The sequence below is a fragment of the Onychostruthus taczanowskii genome, unplaced genomic scaffold, assembly GCF_017590055.1.
Source record: "Onychostruthus taczanowskii isolate IOZ18803 unplaced genomic scaffold, ASM1759005v1 scaffold4, whole genome shotgun sequence".
Classification (NCBI taxonomy): domain Eukaryota; kingdom Metazoa; phylum Chordata; class Aves; order Passeriformes; family Passeridae; genus Onychostruthus; species Onychostruthus taczanowskii.
This window is the reverse complement of record NW_024501459.1, coordinates 4,225,543-4,252,437: the sequence shown is the minus strand read 5'-3', so window position 1 is coordinate 4,252,437 and position 26,895 is coordinate 4,225,543. Positions and strand designations below refer to the sequence as shown.

General features: G+C 38.3%; 1 protein-coding gene across 2 annotated transcripts in view; it reads left to right on the top strand.

Annotated features, from left to right (window-relative positions):
- The first annotated feature begins 122 nt into the window (after nt 1-122).
- Nucleotides 123-26,895, top strand: part of PLAG1 (PLAG1 zinc finger) — a 52,358-nt gene continuing 25,585 nt past the window's right edge. For both annotated transcript variants that reach the window (XM_041412745.1, XM_041412743.1), the window contains exon 1: nt 123-336. The gene's annotated coding sequence lies outside the window, so the exon portion shown is untranslated. The remainder of the gene's footprint in view (nt 337-26,895) is intronic.

Sequence of the window (26,895 nt, the reverse complement as noted above, 5' to 3'; positions counted from 1 at the left end):
GCCCTCCCCGGCCGTGAGCGGCGCCTCCTTCCACCAACGGGGCGGGCGGCGCGGGCCGCAGGCGCCGGCGGCGGGGCGCGGCCGCGGCCCTGACTGACTGGGGGAGGCGTCCAACCCGCGGTGCGTGTGGGCGGCGGGCGGTGTGGGCGCGGCGTGTGCGGCAGGCTGGGCTGCACCGCAGCGCATACACTACAATGGCTGCTGGAAAGACGGGAAAGCAAACAATTTCCAGGCCCGCCGCGTCCAGCCCGAAATATGGGGAAAAAATTACAGAAAAATCGGAGAACACTGTAAAGGGTGGAAACGGGGCGCAGAGGGGATGCTGAGGCTCCCGCGGTGAGTCTGCTGCGGGTTTGGGGGGCAGGCGCCGGGGTTTAGCAGGGAAATATCAGGGTTATTTAAATTATGAAGGGGGAGGAGGAGAAGGAGGGGGGAGAGGAGAGAGGAGCAGCGAGCAGTGAGGAAAAGTTTGTGTTAACCATCCCTCCCTTCCATCCCTCTCCCCTCATCTCCCGCAGCCCCCCGCCGCCCCGCGTCGGACCCCCCCGGGGGGAAAAGCAGGGGAGCCACCCCCCTTCCCCTCCCTCGGAGGGAGAAAGAGATGATTTTCAGAAAAACCTCTCTCAGGAGTTTCCTCCACTCCTCCCCTCCCTCCCCGCGGCGCTCTGCTGGTTCGCGAGGAGCGGGCGAGGCGGCGGGGCTGCCCGGGGGACGGCAGGAGGGCGCGGGGTGCCCGCCGCCGACCCCCGCGGCGGCCCGGGCCCGGGGCCGCGGGGCAGGGGCAGGGGCAGGAGCGGCGCGGCCGCCCCCTCCCCTCCTCGCCTCTCCGGAGCCTGTGCTGTGAATGCAGTGACAGCGGCGAGAGCGGCGAGAGAGGGAGCGGAAGACATTAGAGACCGCGGTGCCGAAAAATGAGGGAAAAAATTAATATAAATTCGCCCACCGCCTCAAACCGGACAAATTTTGCACAGAAATTTCCCCCGTGGACCCGGCTACCCGTGGGGTGTCCCCCGGACCTGGCGGCTGCGTCTTTGGGGGGATCCGGAGTGACTTTGGGGCACTCGACCCCCCTTTCCCGTCGTTTTTTGGACAAAAGTTTTTTTTTTCGTAATAAAGAAACGAATTTGCCTGCTCTCCCCCTCCGAGTAGCCCAGGAGCTTTTCCCTTCCCCATCGGTGTGTGTTTAGAGAAAAGTGTGAACCCAAGTAAGTGCTGAGTCGTGTTGCATTGGGGAGGGGGGTTTGCTAACTGAAAGCAGGAGAGATCCGGAGAGAGAGAGAGAGAGAGCAGGGACAGCTTGTTGTCAGTATCATAAACAACCAAAATGGAGGGAGAACTGAGGCATATAACAAAATAAAAATCAGAAAAAAATGCCAAAAAATACCTAAAAATCGGGGCTGCTCCCCCTTTTCTTCCTCAAGGTAACAGTATAAAACCCGTGTCTTCCCGAGACCGTTTTAAGGTTTCAGGGAGCAAGGAGTTAATATTTATTATTTTTTTTTGTTGATGAATTCTTTGGAAAGGCAAAAGCCTCTTATAACTCGCCACCGACAATGAGAAAACGTGAAAATCCCTTTCAGGACAGAGAGGTAGGGGGAGATGATGGTGCAGAAAGTGTATAACTTGGGGGTAATGTGGAGTGATCCTAGATAAGATAAATGCTGGATGTGGTGCTTTATAACTTCCTTTTTTAATGCTTTTTTGGTGTGTGTGTTTTTGGGGGATTTGGGGAGATGGGGGCTCTTTTCTTTTCCTCTGTCTTTTTCTTTCCTTTTTTTTTTTTTTTTTTTTTTTTTTTTCGGACCGGAATGTAATGCTTTTGTAATGTCACTTTCCTGATCTAATTAGGATGTGTGAGGCAAAGAGTAAACCTTTCCGGTTTATAAAGTGCATTTTCGTTGCCTTTGAATTTCAAGTTTTCTTGGTGGCTCACTCCTGTATTTGAACTGGATTCTTGAGAGTGGTGTGGAGTTGAGCTAATGCTCCATAGGGAGAGCAGAGAGGGCTCGGGGGCAGGGCACCTCTTCTGCGGGTGGTTGCTGATTTCCCTGGCACGTTCAGTTCACCTGTTTGTCTCCTACAAAGAATGTATTCTGCAGTCTCCTCGTTTTATTTATATGAAATAATGATGCCTCATCTCGCCTCACATTGAAGTTAATGCGAAAGTGCTGCTGATGTTGGTTCCACGTGGGATCAGGGACATAGCAGGGCATTTTAAAGAGACAGCTTCTCTTTTCCTAGGGTTATCATCACCTCTGCAGCACCTCTGCCTCTAGCAGAGGGGTGCTTCGTTGTTTTTTTTTTCATGGAAAGGTATCAAATCGGCCCTAGCCTGGTAAATTAGGGAAGGATAACAGGGGGAAACGTGCAGAATCGTTGGGATCAAAGCAATTCTTTTGTGTGTAGCAGGTCTTCAGGGGAGTTTTTTGGTGTGTTTAATTAAATTGCTGTGTTTTGGAGAGTGTTTTTTGGATTGTATGTTGCAGAAATGAAATAGTCTCAGGTTGTTTAATATTAAGATCTAGTGCTGTTCTGCTAGCTGTGAATTCTCTGGGAGGAGATGAATTCCCTGTGTGTAGGGCAATTTCACAGACATTTTGTGAAAGTTGTGAAGTGCATTATTTTTACTTTGAATACATTCAGTTTTGTTGGGAACACGTGAGTTTGTTCAAAAGTTTATTCTATGCCTAAATCTTCTAAACCATCCCCAAAGGTTTTGAAAATACTGAAAAATAACTGTAGGTTTTAATTGGCCAAAGTAGGGACTCATTGCAAGTACACCTTAGGTGTGTAGTTAAAACATCACTTGGAAGAATTGCCTCTGGCTTTATTTAAAGAGAGAAAAGTAATCCTAACTGTGGTCTGGTGTCATGTATATATGTGCATGTGTGTATGCATGCATGCTTTTAGCATGGGTTCTGGCTGATACTGTTTTTTTTCATAATTTTTAACTTGTAAATGTTTAACTGTGATGATGTGAAATGCTCTCCTTGTCCCTGTTATCTCCTATGTATTTTAATTTTATTTTTAAATGTCCTATTTTAAAAAATTAGCATCGCCTCTTAACATGGCAATTTGATACCTTTATGAGGAGTTGCAGTGTTGCCTTTACACTTGCTTTGTTTTTGGAGTCTTTGTGCTTAGTTCTAGATTGAAAACTGAGTACAGGTATGCGGTTCTTGAGAGGGGAGATGGGGTACTGAACTGGATGGAGACTGTTGCAGCACATGTTTTCTGTGAATTTGTGGAAGTTGAGTAGGAGTTGTGATAGCCCTCTCTGTTGAATAGCATGTGCTTGCAAATGATCTGTACCCTTTCTGCAAGTGTGACCAAAGAAACTTGTTGCCTGGGATAGCCTTGTGGTTAAAGATTTGGGCAGAAATCTCAAAGTTTTCCAGTGACTCACAGTTGTGAAAATTAAATCACATTAACTACTCTTAGGTTAGAAAAAAGGGTCATTAAGGAAGAAATACTAATAATTTTGTATAAAGGAATGATATTGAATGTTTTTCCACAACTGCCTTTTATGGTTTACAGATCTCTTTTGTAGTTAGTAAGAATTCAGACTTTAAAGTTCCTTTCTGAATATTTCTTAAACTGATCTATTATTTTTATTGACTGAAGTAACATTACCCTGGAATGCATAGAAATTTGATAAATTAATAGCAGTGCACCATATGTTGGTAGTTTTAATGTAGCAGGGTAGATAGACAGATGGTACTAGATGTGCAGAACTAACTTAAATAAACTAGTTAATGGTACTGAGAACTCTTCAAATGCTGTTTCTGTGACCATCAGTATGAAGTGCTTAACATGCCTCTACATTTTTACCTAATTTGGAGCTTTTTAATCATAAATATTTTAATGCTGAAAATAGGTATAGACACTGGTAATAACAATGTGAAAGAAGCAGTGTTGTGGAGTATCTTTCTTGACTTACAGCTGTGTATTACAAAGTAAATTCAGTGTATCCAACCATAGTACAAAATTCAGGATTTAGGGTGGAGAAAGAGGAAAGGGTGTTCTCTAAGAATTTGATACTCTGCTAAACTGGATTTAATTTTAAGGTATAATCCAGATGGAGATGATAATAATAGCAGAAAAAAAAATGTTGTTTAGATTATTTTTTTACAAACTTATTCTTTTGTAGAAAACAGAATTCTTACAGTGATGAAGTGTTTTTTTTAAATAAAAATACAAAGTAACTTTCAAAGCTTGCTTGTTCTAAGAGTTAAGATATTCTTCTTTATTATGTATTGGTCTGATTCCATACATGATACAGTTTGATTTTTTCAAGATTTTCTAAAATTAAAACACCTGAGGAAACAAATACTGTGGTCTATTGTTGGTAAAGTGAACCTACTTTTTCTAGGTAAACAGGAGAGGTGTAAATGTATTAAAATCCTTTCTAGAGACTTACCAATCCTATTCAGTAATGTTTAAAAATTAATAACTACAGTATTCTACAACAGTACAAGCAAATACAGGAATCTAAAGTGACATGCATTCAGCTTTCCTTGAATGCTTAGCTCAAATGTGTCTCTTGGTGTGTACTTTTAATTTAGTAATTGTCCTGAAAAAAATTAGTTTTCAATTAAAAACTTTAGAGATTTAAATTAAGAAACCTTTAAAAAGTTTGTGTAGTTCCAAAAGGCACTGCGTACAAAGTGCAGCCGCTTCTAATGGTTGTCCATCTCTGCAGCTGGTTAGTCAAAATGGTGCCCTAAAGTCTCCTTCTTTCAGGGTATTGCATATGTTTTAAAATTAATGGGTTGAGGAGGGCACTACTCATGTTGTAAATAAACCACTGTTTGTAACTGTTCAAGGTTATTTTGTAAAATAGATGTTTTTACTAAACCAAAAGTTTTTAAATTTTTCTGTCCATAACCCTTTATGTTGTTAAAACCAGTTTTTGTGAACAAATACTTTTTGGTAGGGTTCTTGAACAAATTTATATGTTTACCAAGCAGAAATATTCTGGAAAACATGAAATCTGTTCAAGTACTTAGACCATTCTCAAATCAGTATAGACTTAAAAGGAGCTAGCAGTGACCACCACTGAAGTGATAGAGAACTTGCTTTCAAAGAGTTATTCTCCAAATATCTGCTACTGCTAAGGATTTAGCTTGCAGAGCTTTTGAAAGAAATGTGCAGTATTTATCCACTGAACTGCTAAGCATCTTTAACTGATTACCAAATGTTTAGGTAGCCTTAAAAAACTATTTAAAAATAATTCAAATATTAAAACAAAGTAACATTTGTATTGATCAAATATAAAATGTTTAAATTTCTGAAGCATTGGAGTGGTTTTTTTTTGCAGTTATCTGGGCATTTTGATAATAGACAGTTGTGTATTTTCCTCTAATCTAAAAAACCCCCACATCTAGAATTTAATTCAATTTATATTGATTTTTGAATTGTGTGATCTTGTAACTTGAATGTAAAACACTGATTAACTCTCAATATAATCACTTACACAGATACTTTTTTTTTTTTAGTTGTCAAGGAATATAGTGAGCATTTATGTGAAATTGCATAGATTGCAGCTACTAATGCATTTTAAATAAACAGTTGTCCACCAGATATCAAATGCAAAAAGATCCTAATTGTATGCAGGTTCACAAAACCTAATATTAAACAGAACTGGTCACCATTACTGCAGATTCAGTTTTATTTTTATTTAGTTGTGTGTTTAAAGTGTTTTCTATCTACATCTGTGCCACTGTTCACCTGTTATTGTCTCATTTTAGAACAAATAGCAGAAATTAATAGAACTAGAGGGAGTTTATTGACTTTTGAAAAGATACAGCATGCTTTTTAGAGTAGTTGTGTGCTCACATTTTAAAGGATGGGGCCTTCTCATAGGATGTATTAAAATTTTTGATATTTAAATGGACCCTGCATGTCTAGCAAACGGTTACTGTAGGATCATGGCATTAAAATTAGCCACCATATGTGTTAGGGGTTTGAGATGACTGTGTAAGTACATACCTGACAGTGAAGAGTGGGAAAGGATATATAGTTATTCTTATGTTGAAGGAATAAACCAGTTTCTATTATAGCCTTCTCTGTAGCCTTCTTCTCTCTCCTTCCTGGTTCATTGCCTGTCCAGAGTGTAGAGATACCTTGTCAAATGCATTAAAATACACGGCCAGAGTGATGAGCTATTCTATTCATGACCAAATCTGGTGGCTTTTATAGACTTACAGGGGGGCACAAAGAAAATAAAATGTGGCCCAATGGGTATTTGTTTAGAGGAAAGGAAAGAGAGGGAAAAAACCCCACAGGTCTGAGCTATTATAAAACAAAAAGTGAGATTAAAAAAACGAATTCAGGCAAGTGTGGGTATAATGCATACAACAGTAACTCACAACTCTGAAGTAAAATACCTCAAATCAGATTTGAGAAAGTCAAGTGGGAGTCAGGAAAGTAAAACCTAAGAGTTGCCATCATATGCAATTAAGAAATAACTATGTAAAGAAACTTGGAAAAATGCAAAAAGTGTCTGTTACAGTAAACTGAATAGCTATAATCTTCTTTTGCACTTAATGTGCTAAATTCCTCTCTCAAGGAAAATATCCCTAGAAATCAGATTAGAAAGTGTTTAAAGGGAATTATTTGTCAGAGTTGTTTTTTCACTTAAGTTAGGATAACTAATAATAATCTCTTCCATATTGCTGTAATAATACTTTATTTGATACAATTTAGCCATACAGATTGCATGTAGGTTTACTGCAGGTAATTTACCAGTAGCCTGACACTGTGTATCTCTAACCCTAAAAGCTTTTCTTTATGGTTGTGAGTCACATCAGATTTGGCAGTCTGCAAGTGTAAAGTATTTCTTAGGAAATAAGATGTAGATTGCTGATTTTGCCTTATGCACATTTACTGTGAATTGCCAAATAACCAAAAAAGAACGAGGCTGTCAGAAAACTTAGCTTCCCTCTTCATGTATTGAGTATGTACTTGTTTTTGCTAGTGCATGAGTTTTCTAAAAAACCCTGCAAATCATCTGATTCTGAGTTAATGAGATCTCTCTATATTACATGTTTGAGCAGCAGAAAGACCCTGTGTACGCAAATCAGATTTTACTGTCTCAAGTGCTTGTCACTTGTAATAAAACTGTTTACTGTGTGGTGTATGTATTTATCATGAATGTTACATTTATATGTGGGATAGATACAGACATGTACACATTTTTAGGAGACATTTAGGGACAATATCATGTCTTTTGAATCAGTTGTGGTATAGGAAATTTTTTTTTTAAGAGATCTTTTTGAAGGAAAGGCAGAATGAGAGATTCTGGCAGCTTGCTATTAAATTTCAATCAAGCCAGTGTAGTTAGTAATAAAACATTTACAAGTTTGTAAATGTTAAGTTTCTTCAAACTCCTACTGTCACGTGTGGAATTTTCATTTATACTATTTTGCATTTACTGCAGCTGCCTACATGCAAGGCTTAGTCATACTGCATTTATCACATGCAAGTATAGATAAAATATAAATATATAAAAGTAGAAATTGCCTGCGGCTGTTCTTATGTTTTCATAAGATGATACATTACAAAGGTGTAAATTTATGGTATTAGCTACCTGCTATCAGTTACTGGTGCTCCTCTCACAAGTACTCTAAGAAGAGTATGAAAGTAAAATAAAACAAATATAAAATATTGTCAGAGTTTTGTGTTCTGTTTAAAAGCTAAACACAGTATTGTTCAAGCTTATTTTGTTCACTGGAAGTTAATGTGATCAATACTTACATAGTACTAGTAGACACGAGGAAATATTGAACCACCTAGCTTAGAGAAGAGCCTAGACATAAATTCCAGTTATTTAAATCCTTAGGCTTTTTTTTATCTGTGATTTGAAGTTTTCTTTTATTCTTTTGAATACTAGGATTGTGCTCAGACTAAACCACTCCTAATTATGCCCCAGCACAAACATATTGCTTATGGCTATATTTTAATCAGTTTCAGAAAAAGTAATAAAAATATTATTGCATCTGTCAAAGGATGGTGTTGCTACATGCTATTTTAAATGGTGTTTAAGTACAGTTATAAACATACCAGTACAATGAAATCAGTTCTATTCCTAAACAACAAAGTTACATTATTTTTTACTTAAAAAAGTTAACCAAGAATCCTAATATGTTAATTATCCTAATTATTCAGGCTGGTTTTAGTATGTGTTGAAATTGCTTTAAAAAGTGTACGTGAAATATTTATATCAAACTTGTTTAATTTCTCATTACTTGTAAAATGTAATGTTTTCCCAGTTATAATTTTAAAGGTTTTTTGTCTTAGCTGCCTGAGTGTATCCTTTTCTTTTGGATTCACTCTTTTCTGAACTCAGCACTTCTTTAACTTGTTTAAAACTCTTTTATTCTCTCAGAATCTATTTGTGTCTCTTTAAGTTTAGTTATTGATAATTTTTGTACTACAAAAATTGTGCCAAGGAGTACTGTGACATTAACTTGAGCTGGTGATGCTACAAATAGAAAAATTGAGTGCAGAGTAATACAGGAAACTTAATCATGATGGTGTCTGGGTGATGGGAATAGTCCCTAACTGGATGAATATTAAACTTACCTATGAGGAAAAGATGTCAGGTCTTGTCAAATATGTGCTGTCATTGTTTCTCATAAAAAAAACATACTTCTAGTGTCAATTGCTGTAGAAGGCAAACAGAAATCTAGATTATACTTTCAGAAATGTTAAACTGTGAAACAAGTTTCTTGGGAGGAAAAAATGGTTTTAGAGGTCTCCCCTGTATTATTTCACCTTTGAAAACTTGGCCACTTCAGAATATTTGAGAACAAGTAAGTTAAGCCCATATTGAAAAATACATTTCAATTTCTAGTACGGTCTTTATTTATGCATCATGTAAAACAAACTTCTTGCTCTTTATTATACTTAAATATTTGTACTGAAAGGAAAGTGCATTTGAGCAGTTTTTAACTACACTGATTGCTTGTCACTTTGATTGGAGTAGCAAGATACTTTAGTTTTGGGAGGTTGGATGTGTGTTATTATTTTCAGTTTTTCTGTAGTTTGACTAATGAAACAACTGAACATAAAAAGAAACTGGATCTTTCTTCAATCCTCAAGTGAGAAGACAGATGTGGTCAAAAAGGTGTCTCTGGTGACTTAAATCACTGCCCCTCAGTCCTCTCAAAATACTTAAATCATGTGAATTTGTGATATCAGTCACATAGTCGTGTTGCAACCTTGAAACTGATAATATATTCAGTTATCTTGAAATGAACTCCATAATTCTTCATTAGCAAATTAAATTTCCTAAAGGTTTTGTCTGAATAAGAACTTGAGTATTGTGCTGCTTGTTCCATTTTTCATCACGAACCAAGCAATAAAAAGTCTCTCAACTCCGAGCACAGCCTCCAAGATTTAATGGATACTCTAAATGACTGCTCTTGTCGTAGTTTTAGGTGTTAAACTGTGGTTGAAGGTCAAATAATCCCTTCTGCTATGCATCCGAATTTCATCATAAAGGAGGTAGTTTGGTATTTGAAGGTAGTTTTAGTGTGAAAGTTTCATATAGGCAACTTAAAAAAAAGGTAAAAGGCAGGCAGAAATCAGCTGTCAGGTTGCAAGTGCTTTGTAACTGTCTTGTGAAGTATACTTAAATCTCATTTCTTTCTTTCGGATTATAAGACTCATAGTTTGAAGAAGAAGGAGCTTAATTTAGAGCTGTTAAGAACAGTTAAGAAAGAGCTTAACTGTTAGTTCTTCCTTCCCAAATAGATGTAAAATTTGCCACCATTTTGGCTGACAAGAGCCTCTGGAGAGAGACTTCTCATAAGGGTGTGTAGTGACAAGACAAGGAGTAAAACTGGCAGCAGGTAGGTTTGGGTTTGACATTAGGAAGAAATTCTTTACTGTGAGGGTGGTAAGGCACCAGAACAGGTTGCCCAGAGAAACTCTGGGTATCCCATCCCTGGAAGTGTTGCAGGCCAGGTTAGGTGGCCTTTGAGTAACCTGGTCTAGTGAAAGGTGTCCCTGCCCATGGAACTGCATGATCTTTAAGGTACCTTCCAACTCAAACCATTTTACAGTTCTATGATATATCCAAACTTCTTGTAACTTGGGCCTTTGTAGGAAGGTTATGAGGTCTCCTGGACAAAGATTATATTGCCTTTGTGAATTAACTTATGAATTAACTATTACTTAGCAACTTTGTGATTTTGTGATGTGATTTTGTCTTTGGGGGTACATCTGAGAGAATGTAGTCAAAATCACTTCACTCCCTGTGCATGGCAGAGTTCTGACCCACAGAGGGCATGTTATGTCTTCTTGCTTTGAGTATTTTTAGACTGGTTATAAGGGGGTAAAAAAAATTAATCATTTTTTTAACCTCTACTTTCTGCATTTGTCACTTGTTTAGGAAGTGTGTTTCTTGATTTTTTTTTTTTTAGTATGTTGCAGTGGCTGGCAAAGTTACTGAGTGATCTGAACTATAGAATTTGTAAGTGGAAGAAGGAGATGTTTTCCCATCTGATCTTGACCAGATTATTTGAAAGTTTCCTTTTCTTTTCAACAGTGCTTTGCTGTAAATGAAAACAAATTAAATTAAACAGTTAGTAAAAATGGATGGCCCAAGTTCGTCTTGCAAAACTTACTAGAATCTAGTTGGATGCTAACAATTCCTTTCACTGTGAACCTTCGAGATACAAAGCCTGTATTTCATGCTTTCCAAACATCACCATTTCCATCTGTCAAATTCTAGGTAGGTCATTAGTAAATGTATAGTAGTAACTGTATGGTCTGTAATGCCAGCATAATGAACCCATCTCAGAGGGAGAGATCTGTGGTAAAACTGAAGTGCTTCTCAGGGAGCAAGTGGTATTTCCCAATGATCTTTTTTTTTTTTTTTTTTTTTTAATACTGTAACATGCATTTGAGATTTTTTCAGGTGGCACTCATTGAAAGGGATGGTCTTTCAGGTGGGCAAGAAGCAAGCTGTTCAAGGTTTTTTCTAGTAAATAAAAACCAGTATTTTTGTAGCTTCATTCAGAAGCTGGTGGTCATTGAGGGTACATCATGGAACAGTAGAGTCATGTGCTTCTCGGCAGGGGATGCTCTTAATGATGGAACTACAGTGTCCTGAATGTGGAAGGAGCAGACCAGCAGTGAAGGATTGGTTGCTTTCTAAAGTGTGTACAGGGGACTGCTTAATTCTGGCTTTTGCAAATAAATTAATTACTTGGAATAAGATGCTTCCTTTACTTACTGGCATTCTGATTTTCCCCTGCAGTATCAGAAATGGGCACTTAAGGATGATTTTACAAGCCTGTCAACTTGAAAGGGCAATTAATGTAACCACAAATGAAGTTAAAATGTTCAAAAAATATTAAACTGTCTTGAAAGCTAAGAAAAATAACTGCTGTACTAATCTGGTAATATTTTTCAGTGAAGTAAATAATACTTATGTGTCATGAGAGATTAATTTAGCAATAGCTTGGATCCCTCAATAAGAGAATGTTGGTATATTAGTATATTTGTTAATACAATACATAATGTACATAATTTAGAAGATTATAGTTTTTGATAACAAAACCATCATAAGACAATCACAGAAAAAAATTGCATTGTGTCTACATACATCCATAACCTAGATATGCCTGGGTATTCAGAAGCTTCCATGATGATTTCTGGAAGCTGTACAAACACAAAGCTCTTCTGCTACATTCAGATAGTGCATGATAAAGTGCTTTGTAAAGTTAGTGAGTGTTGGTTTGGAGGGTTTGCATTCAGAATTAAAAGTGATACGTAGAAAAGTGGTACTGTGCTGACTTAGTAGCACAAATTATTTTAGTCCAGTGTTGAAAGTACATATTATAAAGCCTGTATGTGGGTGTTACATGGCTCTGGAATTAACTTTCTAGAAATATGGAAATTACCTAGGAAAACAAGTATTTTGTTTTGTTAGAACTACAGTTTCCCTCTGGTGGATTTGCCTTTAATTGAATTTTGCTCTGTGATTTTTCTTTTTCTTATTATTTGCACAAAATTGTGCTCATGCTCTTTCCCCCCAAAAAAGAAAAAAAAATACAAATAGTATTGTATTCCTGCTGTGATTATTATGCATAACATCTCTGACTCAGCAGATCAAAAGTTATGTTTACTGGAAAACAGAATTAACATTTTGTAACTTTTTTTAAGAACACTTAAAAACAGCTGTGTCAAAAGAGATTATGTTTTTAACATGCTAATCCACTAAGTCATCATACATTACTCTCTAGGCAATGTTTTTATTCTAAGCAGCTACCTCTTACAGAGCCCATCTGAGAGATTTCAGGATAGCCCAGAAATATACCCATGAACTTAAGTTCTTAAGGAGAGAAATGTCCTCAATAGAATGCATAATATCTTCATTATCAGATTGAAAATATTTTTTTCCAAGAACTGACAGCATGTTTTGGCCTCCTCTAAGAACTTCTGGCTATTGGGGACAAATTGATGATTAAAACTGGCACATGCAAAATTTTTTTTGCAGTGGGAAGGGGGGTAGTTATTCCTAATTGTGATGGAGAATATTATATTGTGATGACCAAATACCTGAATAGAATACTGTACTGAATAGGGAAAAGACAGAGGTGTATGAGAATTTGTGCCAGCTGGATTGGAGACTCTGAGATTCATCTGGATTAGTTGTTTCAATTGCTAATCTTGCCCCATGTTCCTCTGCCACTTTGTTTTCTGAAGTTGCCTTTTCAATGTTTGTAACTGTATACTGTTGCTGAGTAAAGAGTCACACAGACGTGGGAAACAGTAATACTGACTTGGCAGAAAACTCGGTAAAGTGGAAAAAATGCAACAGAAAAATAGAGTTCTGTCCTATCTTTTGACTTCAGAAATCTTAAGTGTTGCTTTTAAGAACAGCATGTATATGTGTGGTAATCTAAAATTTACCTGTATGTTGACTGGCTCTGTGTACGCCAATGACTAGAATTTTTTAGGTAATAAATATCAATACAAGGAATTTGTTTGTATTTAGTTGGATTACAGTGCAAAATTTGCTGAAAGAGCATAGAAGTAACCATTTTCATTTATTTTTTAAATGCTAATTCAGAACGGTACAACATCAGTAAAAAGCCTCGTTAGTTGTTACTATGTGATACGCTATTCTGGCTAGTTATGGAGGTCTATTTAATGTTATCTGACAGATTAGAATATTTAACTTGAAAATGTGCTATTGCCTGACTGGCAAGTTGGGACATTGCCTACTGTGATTTCCTACTGGCAAGAAGTCTGTTTTAAGGCAAGCTTGGCCATACTTGAAACTAACAGAGTTAGCTAAGGTTTGGTACGCTGCTTTCTTCTTCAGGCCCACTGAAACATCTTCTGGAGTTTGTGCCAGTGTGGTTTTGGACTGTAGAATGTGTAGTGTGTATACAATGACTGTAGAATGTACAAGTGTGTTTCATACAATGTAAGTCTCCTCAGGTTTGGTGGCATGAGCTCTGTCCATTGATGTGATTCTGTGGGGGTTTTGTTACTCTGGTTAGTCAGTAACCACATATGGCCAGAGCACAGTACATCGTGGCTTTGATCTCGTCCCTGTATAACCATCTGCAAAGAGCAGTGCTGTAAAGAGACACAGGGAGAATATAGGAAAGAAGGTATTATGTGATGCAGAGAAAAATGAAACATCATCAGGCCTACACTGGTGATGTAGCAATAGTCCAAAGAACTGTCTCCTCGCTGTGCTTTCCTGTGAGGCACTGCACCAAGTAGCATGAGATAGTACTTCCTACATGACACTTAGGGATTATGTTAGTAAATAAAGTATTTTCCACAAGGAGTTATAGGTATTAGCAGGTGCTGCATGGAAGCAGCTATGCCAGTCTTTATGTAAATTGTTTTTAAATAGACTGTTGAATATGATGGTGTTCCAAACAGTCACAGTTTAAAATAGTGATAAGGAAGAAGTTGTTGTAAAGTATTTTGTTCTGAAGCTGTATACTGAATCGTCCTGGCAGACAGAGTTCTTCCAGGGCTGGATTTTCACTGAACAATTAGATGCAGTTACCTACATTTGTACTGATTGCTGAAATTATCCTAACGGGCGTGAGAGGGATAACACTGAAAACTGGTACATAAATCACTTTGTGGAGCTGGGTTGTTAACTGCATTAGTAAAAAAATATGTTCTTTGACTCACCGATTTAAATATAAAAAACCTAAAAACAAATACCTAGAGAGTTTTGTATGTAGTTAGGATAGGGTATTACTCAATTTATATGTATGGCCAGTGCAGAAACAGAGAATGTCTCTAAATTCAGCAAGCGGTGTGTGTTGCTCTAAAGGCAGCAAGTGACTCATGTGACTGTCTTAGCAGCTGGGCAGCAAGATTAGAGAGCTACTATGTACACATTCCCTTACTGAGGGGTCCAAACTATTGCTAAATGAAGTTGTATTACTGCCAGAAAGTGAATAACAGGCATAAGAAAATATAATAAATAAGTGTGTCATCAGGTTAGTGCAGTAGTTATTTCAGATAGTCATTAAAGGGAAAAAAACCCCAAATGCAGTTTTTCCAAGATTCATATTTAAAAGATGTTTGTCCTTTTTTCAGACTCTTAACTTCATATGAGATTACATGTGAAGTGTCCCTTTCAATTTTGAGATTTGGAAAAGTCAGCTTGAAATGGCTGTTTCTGACACTGCAAGGAAAAAAAATGAGAATGTTAGTGAGTGAAGGATCTTATTCCAAAGAACTCATTTATTTGTAAAAGTACTAAAAATATGCTTGTATCATGAAGTATTTTGATTTGAACTGAAATTGGCAAAGTGTGTATTTCTTGGTCACTTGCTAATTTGAAGACTTATTCATGATGTTATTCCTCATGTATTTCCTAATTGTAAGAATTTGTGAAGTTTGTTCCAAATTGTCTTTAAGTTTTCCTGGCATGCCAGTATGGATTAGTGGAATATGTATTCTTTTTATTTTTTCTTACGTTTCCCTAATCTAATTTTGGTTGGTTGTTTTTGTTGTTTTTTTTTTTTTTTGCTCAGATTCTTGCTTTTCTTAAGAGAGTTGCTAAACATTTGTGAATGCTTTGTTCTTTAGACATAATGTGTTTACAGTTACACATTGAATTTCAACTATAATTTATGGATTTAAACTGAAAACTGTAACTTTGTCAAACTTATCTTCAGGATTAACCCTCGGGAGAACTCTTTTGAGTCTTGAGGACCAGAGAACATACACTTGACTGTTGCAATCGAGTAAATTGATACAGAAATCAAGATGATGTAAATATGAAGCTCCTTAATGCTATTTTTAGTGTTAACTTTCAGACCATAATTATGTTTTAAAGATGAGAATGTATTTACCAAAGAGGAGCTTTTATATTTTAAAAAGCCAAATCACACAAGAAGTTGAACTCATGATAAATTCCTTATAGTAAAAGAGGACCATAAGAATGTGTGTTCCTAGTTATCATCACTCTGTCCCAGTGTCCTGAACAAGGTTAAACTGTTTGTTTGTTATTTTGCATCAGGTTTTCCGGATTTCTGCTTTCTCTGTTTTTCTGTCTAGCAATGACTTGTTTTCTCATCTTGTTGTTCTTTCCTGTTTATTCCAAGTTTCTGCAGCTTTACTCAACAATGGTTTTCAGTTATATATCTAAGAAAAGATGGAGAGGGCATAAAATAAGATTGCCCAGAGCAGTCAGTGCATCTGAAAACTACCTTCTCCAGGTGGATGATCATTTTAATAATGCTTCCAAACACTTTCATCTGACCTTCTTATTTTTGCACATTTAGATTTCTTCATAATCAAAGCTCTTATTGTTTAGTGTTTTGAAATCTTTGATTTATAGGAAAAGTTTACTTTAGGTTTTGTTTTGAATCATTCTTTCTGAATGTTTCATTACTACTCTTTTTTTAATGTACCCTTTTTCTGTACCAGATTTCTTTTGTATTCTGCTTTCAGTTTTCACTTCCAAATTACTCATCAGTTGCAAAAGAAAAATGTTTCTGCGCTTCTTAGTCCGATGATGGTCTGTGAAATAGGATCACTAGGAAGCAGGAATGTTTGTGTATTGACAAGTAATTTATAGATAAAGCACTAGCAGATTGTGACCAAGGATATACATACCTGCAAAATATATCGATCCTCTGACTACTTGAATGCTTCACTGAATTCTTGCATGCAGTTCTTAACACATTCCTTTACGTGAACCATCTGAAATATCCATCTGCCAGCAGGGTTTCAGCTCCTGAGTGTTGCTGCCCTGTGTTGTGTGCCACAGCAGCTTCACAGGCTTGGACTTCCTACCCCCGCCCCAATCACCTCCCCCCACCCCTGGGAAGCCGCCTCTCCCCAGGGAAGAACTCTGCCATACTGCAGTTTTGTTGAGCTCTTATCCTTTCTTCTGCAATCTGCTTTGTTTTGTTAGAGCACCTTTGCACAGATGGAAGAATTATATAAAATAAACAGCTGCCCTGAGAGGATTTTTGCATTAACTTGGACTTTGGCTTGTTTGCTTGTACCTTTCAGAATTACACCCAAAATTTCTTAGCCACAAGTTTGTGCTGCTCTACTGAGCTAAAGAGGGAAGTATCTTCTCATAGATTCTAAGGAGGAAAATTCTTAATCCATCTCTAACAAAAAATACAGTATTACTTTTGATAAATGTGGTATTCAAATGTCCAATGAGAAGCAGCTGAACAAGATCGGACAAAATTATCTTGTATTTGTATGAGATTGCGTCTTGTAAGCAGTCATGCTTTAAGAAAGGAATAGGAAAGATTCTTTCTTGATATAGTCCTCCTCCCCCTGCTCAGTCTTGCCATTCCATTCTTAGGATTGGGAATTTTCTTGGTGTTTGCTTTTTGGGCCTGTTTGAAAATCATGGATATTTTGAAGGAAGTTGAGGTGCTGTTTCTGATACTATTTGTATCCTTCCGGTGAGAGTTTCGCAGTATCAACTTGTGGTAGTGTGTGCCACCTGCCCAGTATGCTTTTCTTCGGCAGGAAGGCCTACACATGAGAAGAAAAAATGGTTTTGGGGAAGTTGGTTGTTTTTTTTTTTTTTTAAGCCTCAACCTGTGCTCTTTGACAGCATTTCTTAGGGCTAGAGTTGCTGTCTCACCTCTTTTTCTTGCACTGGGGAGGGCAGGGGGGCGGTGGCAAGTTGTCTGGAAGCTGTAAGTTGATCAGAAGAGACTCTTAGCTCTTCAGTTTCAGATGTGATCGTGGTATTTGATTCTCTAAAGAGTTGACGAGCTTCCTGGTGAGGAGAGAGAATTTTAGTAGCTACCTTTGGAAAGCAAGAAATCTTAGCTCTGATGTTGGAGAGAGCAAGCCCTCTGGGGCAAGCTGAAAAGCAAAGCATGGGAAGGTTTGGAGCGTAGATAACTGAAACACTCTTCTCCAGTAACTATAGATACTGTGGTCTTTCACAGGAGAGCAGTGGACAGGAAGAATGTTTGTTTCCAAGCACCGGTGACCGGAGAAGAATAAATAGAACTAAAGGAGGCTCTAGGAGTTGTGTTGCTTTGTTAATGTCTTTTAAAAAAAAATAGCATCCATTTTTAGGATTCAGTGTACTAGAGGCTGAAAAGGAAAACACAGCAGGCATCTGTCCTTCCCCTGACAAGCTAACAGTATTGCTTGAAAGAGGAGAACTGAGACATGTGGAAAGGAAAGGGAAAAAAGCAGTTAGAGTACTTGCAGTTACATGTGTGCACACTGTTCAATTTTGTGTGTTAATTTAACAGTATGGCACAACAGAGGCTCACAAAGCCAAATTATGTTCCTCTCAGTCATCACTGTGGGCACTCCTATGCTATCCTGTTTTTCAGGCCGTGGATCATTGAAGGCAAATATCCAGTGGGATGCTGGTTCTCAGAGCAATATGTATCCCACAGATGGGAGTTCACAAGCCAGTTTTCTGGCTGGAAACTTATACATGGATCTTGACAATGGAACATATTTATACAGAGTTCTGGTATGCTCTCTAGCACGTTGGATGTTTTGCTTCAGGCTCTGGATACTTTGAGAAAACCTGCCCTACAGCCACAGTCCCTGCCCTGGTGAAATGCCGAGCTGCTTGTACGCTGTTTCTGACTCTTGTGATGGAGAGACACCTCTTTCCCAACCTGCGCCATGATATTTACACTGTAAAGCACCTTGATTCCAAAGGAGAGCCTGCAGTGCATGCACAGGATAAAATGCAGTGAGAATAAAGTAAATTGCTCCTGTGGGCTTTTTTCTTTAGTTGTTTATTTAAGAATCAAATTTCGGTGGAATTTTTGGAAGAACCTGTTCTGAGATTACTAGGCAGCGTTTTTCAAAACCATTGTCTTCATAATCTGTTTAGAATGCAGCTTTCACTGCCTTTCACTTCAGCTTCAGGCACTAAGTATTTCTGCAAATCACTCCTTGTAGACACATGCCAAGGACTGGGAAAATTAATGACCTTCTCTGTAGCATTTAGTTCAAATGACACAGAGATCTCTAGTAGAATCGGAGACCTCTAGGACAGTGTTCAATTATCTGACTCAAAACTTTGATTTCTGAGTTACTGATGGGATTGTGGAATAAGTAATTAGAAAACTGGCTGAATTTTGGCAGAGTTCACAGGAATGACAGCTACACCACTATCCCTGTCTAATTTCAAGTCTCCATCTCAAAGAAAGGTGTTCAAAGGAAGAGTAGGAAAAGTGTGCCAGAATTTTTTGACACAGACAAAACTTTTTTTTCTATTAACCTTTATGTTTTAGAAATGCACTTTTTTGAATTAATAAAAACTGAAGAAACAAAACAGGGAAGCAGACACTAATTTGTAAAATTTCAGCCCAAACAATGGCAGTTTGGCAAAGTTGTAGGTTGGCTTAAATAGAGGAGTTTATCATATAATGGCAAGTGTTTGGCAGCACGGTGAAATGTGATCCCACTCATTCTGCAAATAGTCAAATATACTGGATTTGAGTTCACATTTGTACTTACTGACAGCAGTGTTGGTTTTTGTGCAAATTAACAGAGGAAGTATCCTGCTTTGAAATCAAGGGTGGCTAAAGAACTGTTACAGGAGGGTTTTGCAGCCTGATCAAGGCCTGAGATGACAGTATTTTTATTTAACCTGATAAATGCTGATCAAATTCTCTCCATGCATTTTATGTAGTAAGAATAATTATACTTGTGTGCATATTAAAACTTGGTGCTCTGTTTCTGGCACTGGCAAAACCAAAGTTACTTTGTCATGAAAAGGTAAGAGGAATAGCGATGATAGTCCCAGAGTATTCACCTGATCTTCAATAATCCACTTGTCAAAGGCTTCCTGAGCTAAACAAAATGAATTTATATTTACTAACCTTTACTGGACTTTTTCAATAACTTTTTTGTGTTACCTATTGAACTTTTGCGAAGTATCTAAACATGCTGTTGCAAGGAGTTAAACTGCAGATATGTTTAAAAGACAGGTGCATTGCCTTCTCAAACCTGTGTCCTTTTGTTTAATTTCACATCTCCAGCTCTTTCATTGGAAGAGCTGCCAGTCTGTTCACTTTTATGTCTCTCCACCTGCTTCAGTTGAGGTATACTTGCATGCTATTCATTTGCATCTCCCTTTTCTTCATGTGTATTGATTTCTCCAGAAACTCCACTGGCTTCTTGGAGCTTGACATCCTTTTCTAAACTATGTTGCTTCTTCACTATACATTTATTCTTGTGTCCTTCTACCCACACCCCAGTTATTCATTGAAGTTTATGCTTTCTTGCCTGGTGTAGATGTCAGTATAGTACTTCACTACATATTGGGAATTAATTGTTAGGAAAGAAATCAGACAGGCAGCAATCTGTGCTGTGTCTCCTCAATACAGTACAAGAGCTACAATACAGTATGTAGCATGGCAAAGATACAGGACAAGTTGATGAATGAAAAAGATAGTGAAACAGTGCATGGAAGGCCTAAGTTGGTTTAGACTTTTCAGCTCTCTCAGAGACTACAAAAGGGAGAGTACTACAAACAGAGATTTCATATCACAGACAAAATTATAAAGGAACCATGAGTGATATTGATGGGATAAAGGGTCAGCAAAATGTTTAGCTAAGAGGAAAAAGAAATAGTGGCAAATAGGCTCGGAACAAGCTAATAGAAAGCTGTTGTTAATAAAATGTGAAATTAAGCTGTGGCACTCCTTGCCATGGGATGTTGTCGGTACAAAAGATTACATGGGCGTGAGAGAGGGCTGCAAAAATAGTGGAAGAGTGTGGTATTAAATCTGTCTGGAGCTCTTAAGTCCCTAAATCACAAGTGGTGGTACTTTCCCAAAATATTGCACATTTGTCTTCCTCATGATCTGCTGTTGGCTTTTCCTGGAGCAAGGTTTCTGGGCTGATGGACTTTTGCTGTGGCCTGCAAGGACCATCATTGTGTTGCAATGAGTATTCAGGGACCCCGAACCGGAACAAATCACCCAGAACTGGAACAAATCACCCTGGCTGAGCCAGATGCCTCGCTGTCACAGAAACCACGTCTGTCTCTGTGAACCTGTATAGAGCCACTTGCAAACTAGTGAAGTTTTTTTCCATGTAAACTTAAAGCCAGTGTTGTGTTGTCTAGAAAGCCTTTTAATTTCCAGCCTAAACTTATTTTGATAAGCTTACACTTCCACTTCTTTATTGCAGCGCTACTGACAGTCTCTTTGGTTTACTTCTTAAGATCGTCTTTTTTTTTTTTTTTCCCTTTGGTCAGATGTTTTGTTGTGTCATCCCAGATAATTTTTTTGTGTATATGTATAATACCAGATTTATACATGGTGTTCCCAGCAAGATCTTGGTAGTCCACTATGGTGGTGTCTTCCTGCACTGAAAATACAGCTGCTTTTTTTGAATCATTATATTTTATTCCTTCTGAAAGAGCTTTCTTCAGTGACTTTTACTAGCTGCTTATAGGAGGGTTATACTCAAATTTTTTCCTTTTCTGCTGCTTCCAACTAACAGTTCATCACTTCTTAGCAGAAACCACTGTCTCTAAGATCATTACTCTGTTGTTTGTTGTTCCTTTTCATCCTGTTTCTGTCCTTAAGATATGTTACCATTTTTCTTGTGTGTTGTTTCAGTCTGCACTGTACTTCTGCTACCTCCTAGTTTCATATTTTCTGCGTGTTTTTGTAGTGCTCACTTAGAGGCATAAAAAAAATTCTAAATGGAAGTGTTGAATCAAAAAAGACTAAAGACCAATCTTGGCAGAAGTCCCTAGCTAACATCCTTCCACCTTTTTCTGAAAGAAATCTGTTGTCATCTCCTCTTAATCTGCTGCTTTTCCTGTCATACTATTCTTGAACTAACTCCTCTCTTCTCAGCTCAACAAATTACTGTTCAGGTGTTAGTGTAGAATAATCCTTATTGAGACTAGAAATGTTGTGCTTCTTTTGAATAAAGACTGTAATGTTGAAGAAAAGGTGGGTGTTTGACATGGTTCATGGTTTTAAAAATCATATGACATTTTGTTTGATTTTTTTTCTTTATCTTCATGTTTTCATTCTTTCATTGAAAATGTGCTCCAAGAAAGAGGCCATGCTATCATCATTAGTTGTATGTCCAGATAACTTTTCTCCACCTTTCTCAATATTGAAATGAGACAAAAAGTGTGTACTTGGAATTGATGCTATTGTGAGACTGTTCCATCTCATCACAGCCTTGCTTCCTGTTAAATCAGAAGATAGTATTCATATTTTCAATATAAAAGGTAACGTTATATAAGTGTGGTAGATACTTTTTTTAATTCACCTTTCAGAAGGCCCTGTGTTGGTCTCTGTGGTTGACAGCCATCTGTGGTGCAGAGGACTGTAAACTTCTACATTTTTTTCACTCTAGTAGGAGTAGTGAGTTCAAACAGTTGCCCAGTGCTCTCCCTGTGTTGTGATTGTAGATGTTTGGCAGACTTAGATCGCACCAAGTTTATTCAAGGAGATCTATGCACTGCCAATAATAATATGAACTTGGTCATTTAGCACCTTTTGTCACCCCTGCTAAAGTGAGTGCATATCACAGTGCCGTGATACTCCATTAGTCTGCTGTGCTCAGTCTGTTCCATCAGGTTGGTTCCTCTCAGATGTTGGGTCTGCAGGACAGAGCTGGTGCCAAGTCCCCATGTTCAGCAGGGTGCTGAAATTGCTGCTGTTCCTGACTGAATGGCTACTGAATACAGTTAGTACCAAGAGACCGCAGGAAATCTGTGCATGCTCTTGGGGCTAGAGATGTGGGAATCCCAAACTGCTCATCCCTGTTCATGAGGTGGCTCTTCTCTGCCTACTCTTGTGCTGGCACAAAACCACTCTAAAACTTAGACTGCATGGAAATGGTTGGAATTTTTACTCTAGAGTTAATTTGACTGTTTTAGCTCTCCATGGTTAACTTGAATGTTTTAGGTCTCTGACCTGGCACAGAGTGTGGAAAGGAAAGGAAAAAGGAAGGGGAAAGGGAAGAAGGAAGAAGCACTGAACTGTTGCAGTGTGGAGGCATGCTGAAAATAACTAAGTTCTGGGCAGACTAACAGAGTGCTGATGTGTGCTCTCTTCAGTGTGACAGCTGGACAGATGTGTCCATCTCTGATCCCAAAGCATTAGCCAAGATGCTGTGCCAGAGCTGTTACCCCTGCCTCTGAGCTGCTCATGGATGAAAAGCTGAAAAGCTCAGCTGCTTTTGCTGCACAGTCTGGCTTCCAGCAAGGAGGTGGCTTTGTCTGGTCAGCTTGGCATGTTGGCTGGGCATGGTTGCCTCTGCCTGTGCTTGACCCAGTAAACAAGGTGCTTGCTTAGGTGGAGCTACCTAATTCTGGAGATAGCTGCTTTGCTTTTGGGATTAGATCCAGAGATGAGAAGGTAACTGCTGAAGTTGCTTGCCAAGGCAGCTATCAAATCTGATGACAGATCAGGCCTTGAGGTTAACTAACAGCAATTATCTTTACTGTAGCTGTATCTATTCTGAGTGATTTTTCAGAGGTTTGGTTTGTTTTGTGTTGAGTTTTGTTTTGAAAAGTTGATGCCTCAGAGTGCTGGTTTGTGTGTAATTCAAGGGAAATATCAGCCCTCATCTTGGCAAGTACAGCCTTTTGGGTACAAACCTCAAAGTTGTGGTGACAAGTAGGGTAGCAGTGAGAAATTCAAATGTAAATGTCTTGTATTTTCATTTGGGGAAGGCTCTTTCAAAAGCACCCCCGTGCTTTGGTAAGGAAGCAAGTGATTTCAGAAAGAAACATGTTGAAATCATCAGGCCATTCATTGTACCTGTTTTGGTAGTGAGTCTTTTTTCTTAGCCATTCATTTGCATAACCCTAGCTCTTTTTGACCGTTTTGTACCCTTTTCTTTAGCAGATGTTTCCCCCCAGCACTAGTCATGGTGGCAGCTTGTGCAAGGTGGCGGGACTGGGTGAGTCTGGGGAGCGGGATGGAAGCTGCAGGTCATAAATAAGTGTATCGTGTGTGGTTGATGGTATGTAGCAAGTGTGGTTTAGTAAGATGAGCTTCCAGCTCTTCCTGCAGAAGGGGATGCACACCTTCCTTTGCTCTGGCACATTTCTGTGAGGTGATAGGAGGCAGGAAAGAAACGTCATTTTTATGGCCGAGTTTGTGTGTTAATTTTTCATGTGTTCTTACCAGTAGAAGGCTTGGGTGGCTGCCCTGCTGTCAGACTGTATTACCAGTGTTAGCTGGTCATGAATCCAGGCTTCGTGTTCACAGGTATTGCTTTTTTTCTTAAAGACTGCTGATGTGGGCAGTTAAAAACACTGATAGAATGAGCACGAGTCTCCACATCTCCCTTTCCTCCCTCTGGGACTCAGATTTCAGTAAGTAGGGCATTTGCAGTTTTAAATTTGTAATTCTAACATTATCTATCAGAAGTAAAGGAAAAAAAAACCTGCTAAAATAAGTAGGGTAGAACACACTAGATCTGCTTCAGATCAAGCTGTTGTTATCATGTGCTATTAAACCAAGCGTTTTAAAGGATTAGTAGATACTGTATTTTAAGAGATTGGTTCATGGTAGGACGTAAGGCTGCCAGTGAAATCTTTATTCGAGGGTCCAAATGCAAAGATCTCTTATTAAAATTTATCCAGTTGTTTAGCTTTTCTTAACAGAGGGTTCATAGATCACAGAAACAAGTGCAGTATGAAATTTCATATTCAATAGTCACCTGCTTTTAAAGAAAAATAGTTGTATTCCATCATTTCAGAAGACAACAGTTACTGCTTTTTGCTGTCAACATTTGCCCCTGTGTGTTTACATTTGTCTGTATCCTAAACTGTTTTGATTTTTTTTTTTTTAATTTTTATTTTTATTTTTAGCAGTATAAGCCTTTACAGGCTCCAAAGGATTTCACTGGTTTTCTTTCTAGCCACTTTTTCCTAAGAAAAGGTGACCATACCAATGATGTGAAAAATCCTGTCTGCAGCATTGCTTTGCAATTCATTAACTCTGCTGCTTTGCCTCTGCTTGGCTTCGTTTCACTTTTTAGGCTCCCTTCTCCTCTTCATAGGAATCCCTGTTTTGGGGACTTTTTACCAACTTGTCATCTGCCACATAAAGGGACAACTGAAGGGAAAAGAGGGCTTTCTTATAACTGTTTTATTAAGAGGGCCTTCTTGTTCCTAATCCACTGTAATTTGTCTCGGTTTCCTCTTCCTTAATCTCATTTTGCCCCTATTTCCAAACCTCCTCACCTTCATGCTGATGACTCCTCCCTCCCAGATCTTTGGGTTTGGACGAAGCTGGGAGGCGTGGTTAGATGCCAGAAGCACTCAGTTATTACTTACACAGGGAAACTTCATCCTGTCTGACAAGCATACTATTTGTAGCCTTGAGGAATATACCTGAAGGGCACTGAGTTTGCACTCAGAATTTAAGTAGATTAGATTATGTATACATATTTGTTGTGACTTGGCGGGTATCCCAGTGCCCAAGGTCTTAAAACATACACTTTGCTATACTCGAGGCAAGCTCAACTGCATGTTTGAAAAGATGCTCTGGAGAGATGGAAGGCTGCTGTTTGGAGTCCACAAAGGTGTTATCCTCTCTAGATCTAGTACAACACAGGAATTCTGACTACTGTTCCATTTAGTCCTGTATTTTGTCTTGATATTGGGTGCTATCAGATGCCTCAAGGGGTAATATAACTGTAAGATACAGAGAAGATCGTCTCTTATTTAACTCTCTGCTGATTTGTATTTTTTCCTGGAAAAAGAGGGTTGCTATTATTTTTTCCTGAAGCCCTCTTGAAATCATATTATAATTTTGGATGATCTAGTTATCTATGTAAATCTCATCTGTCTGACTGTAAGCTACCTTCTGGCAATTAATCTCACAGGCTAATACTTTGCTGTTAAAAAACAAGTTGTGGCTGTTTATTTGTTTAAAATTTACTATGCTGTGGCTTTATTGAGTCTCTCTGTCATAAGAACAGATGAAACCTGTTACTCTGAATCTGAATAAGTTGCTCCACTGCCAATAATTTTAATAGTTTTTTTTTGTTATCTTGTTAAAAAAAAAAAAAAAAAAACCCAAAAAAAACCCCACCAACAACAACAAAGACACAAGCATAAAAATGCAGCCTCAAAATTCAGGAATTCAGGTGCTGCGGATATGCTGGAGGCAACTGTGAAGTTAAAACAGCTGTATTTTATGAAATTCTGTTTGGTATGGCACTTTTCCTTATAAGGACCAATGACCAATTGTTTTGATTATTTAGAAGAAAAAAATTCCATGAGAACTGTTACTGAAAATGACTAACTTGGCACTTGTGATCTGTCGCTCTCTTACAACATTTGATGCAATACTGAATTTAATATAGCTGAAACATCCAGTTAGCTGCTCCGTGCTTCAGCTGTTCCTATATGACTTACTTATTTCATTCTCTTGTAAATTGCTAATGATATCTATAAATAAATACTCCTCCTTTTTGTAGTGGTGTCCTCTTAATATCCAAGCCTTTGTAAATAAAGAACAGCCTGTGCATCTGATAGAAATCTCCAAGACTCAGTTTGCGATGCACAGTGACCTACAGGCTTTGGCAGCAAGGAGCTGAAGTGATTCCTTGGATTTTGCCACCAGAGCAGGGAAGCCTTGGAAGGAGGAGTGTGGCTCTGCAGCTGCTCATGGGCAGTGGAGCCTCTGAAACAGCATGGTGGTTGGGGCTGCACTTTAGAAACAAGGGTCTTGTTGGGAGAGGAGGGAAGACTTAGCAGAGAGGTAGGCTGGATTTGGTTGAGTAGTTTTGTTTCTTTCTTTAAGCAAGGACTGGAAGTTAATAAAAATGTGTAAGCTGATATGCCTTAGATATGAGCTGCCTTTCTCAAAGTTGCAGAGGGGGATGTGAGAGAGATGGGACCAGAGCTTAGCAGATCTGAAATGTACATATCCATCTGACCCATTCCTTTGGTGTCTTAGTGGCTTATAGAAGATGCTTGAATACAGTAATTACAAATCCGTTTGTCTAATCTGTTAGAGTAACCTCTTAAAGGTAGGGGATGAGGAATAACCCATTGTGGGGTTTTTGTTGGTTTTTGGGTTTTTGTTTGTTGTTTTATTTTGTTTTTTGGATTTTTTTTAACATTATGATATTCTTCCTATATGCTGGAAAATAGTTTTCTCTAACAAGCAGAAACTACATGTAAAATTCACTGCATTTCCATTCTTTACTTCTATTTTCCTTTTGTAAGTATGGAAACATAGGATTCACTTAAGCAGACAATAGGTAGGATTGTCCCTTTGTGAACTTTAAAATGGATGAAGTGAGAAAGAATTTCTAGGCTGTTGATTACTGAGAAATAATTAACAAATCCAATTCACTATGGCTTACACCACAGTAGGATGTCACCTTGAATACAGTGCAGTTCATATTACAGCATCATGTGTCTGTGCTGAACTG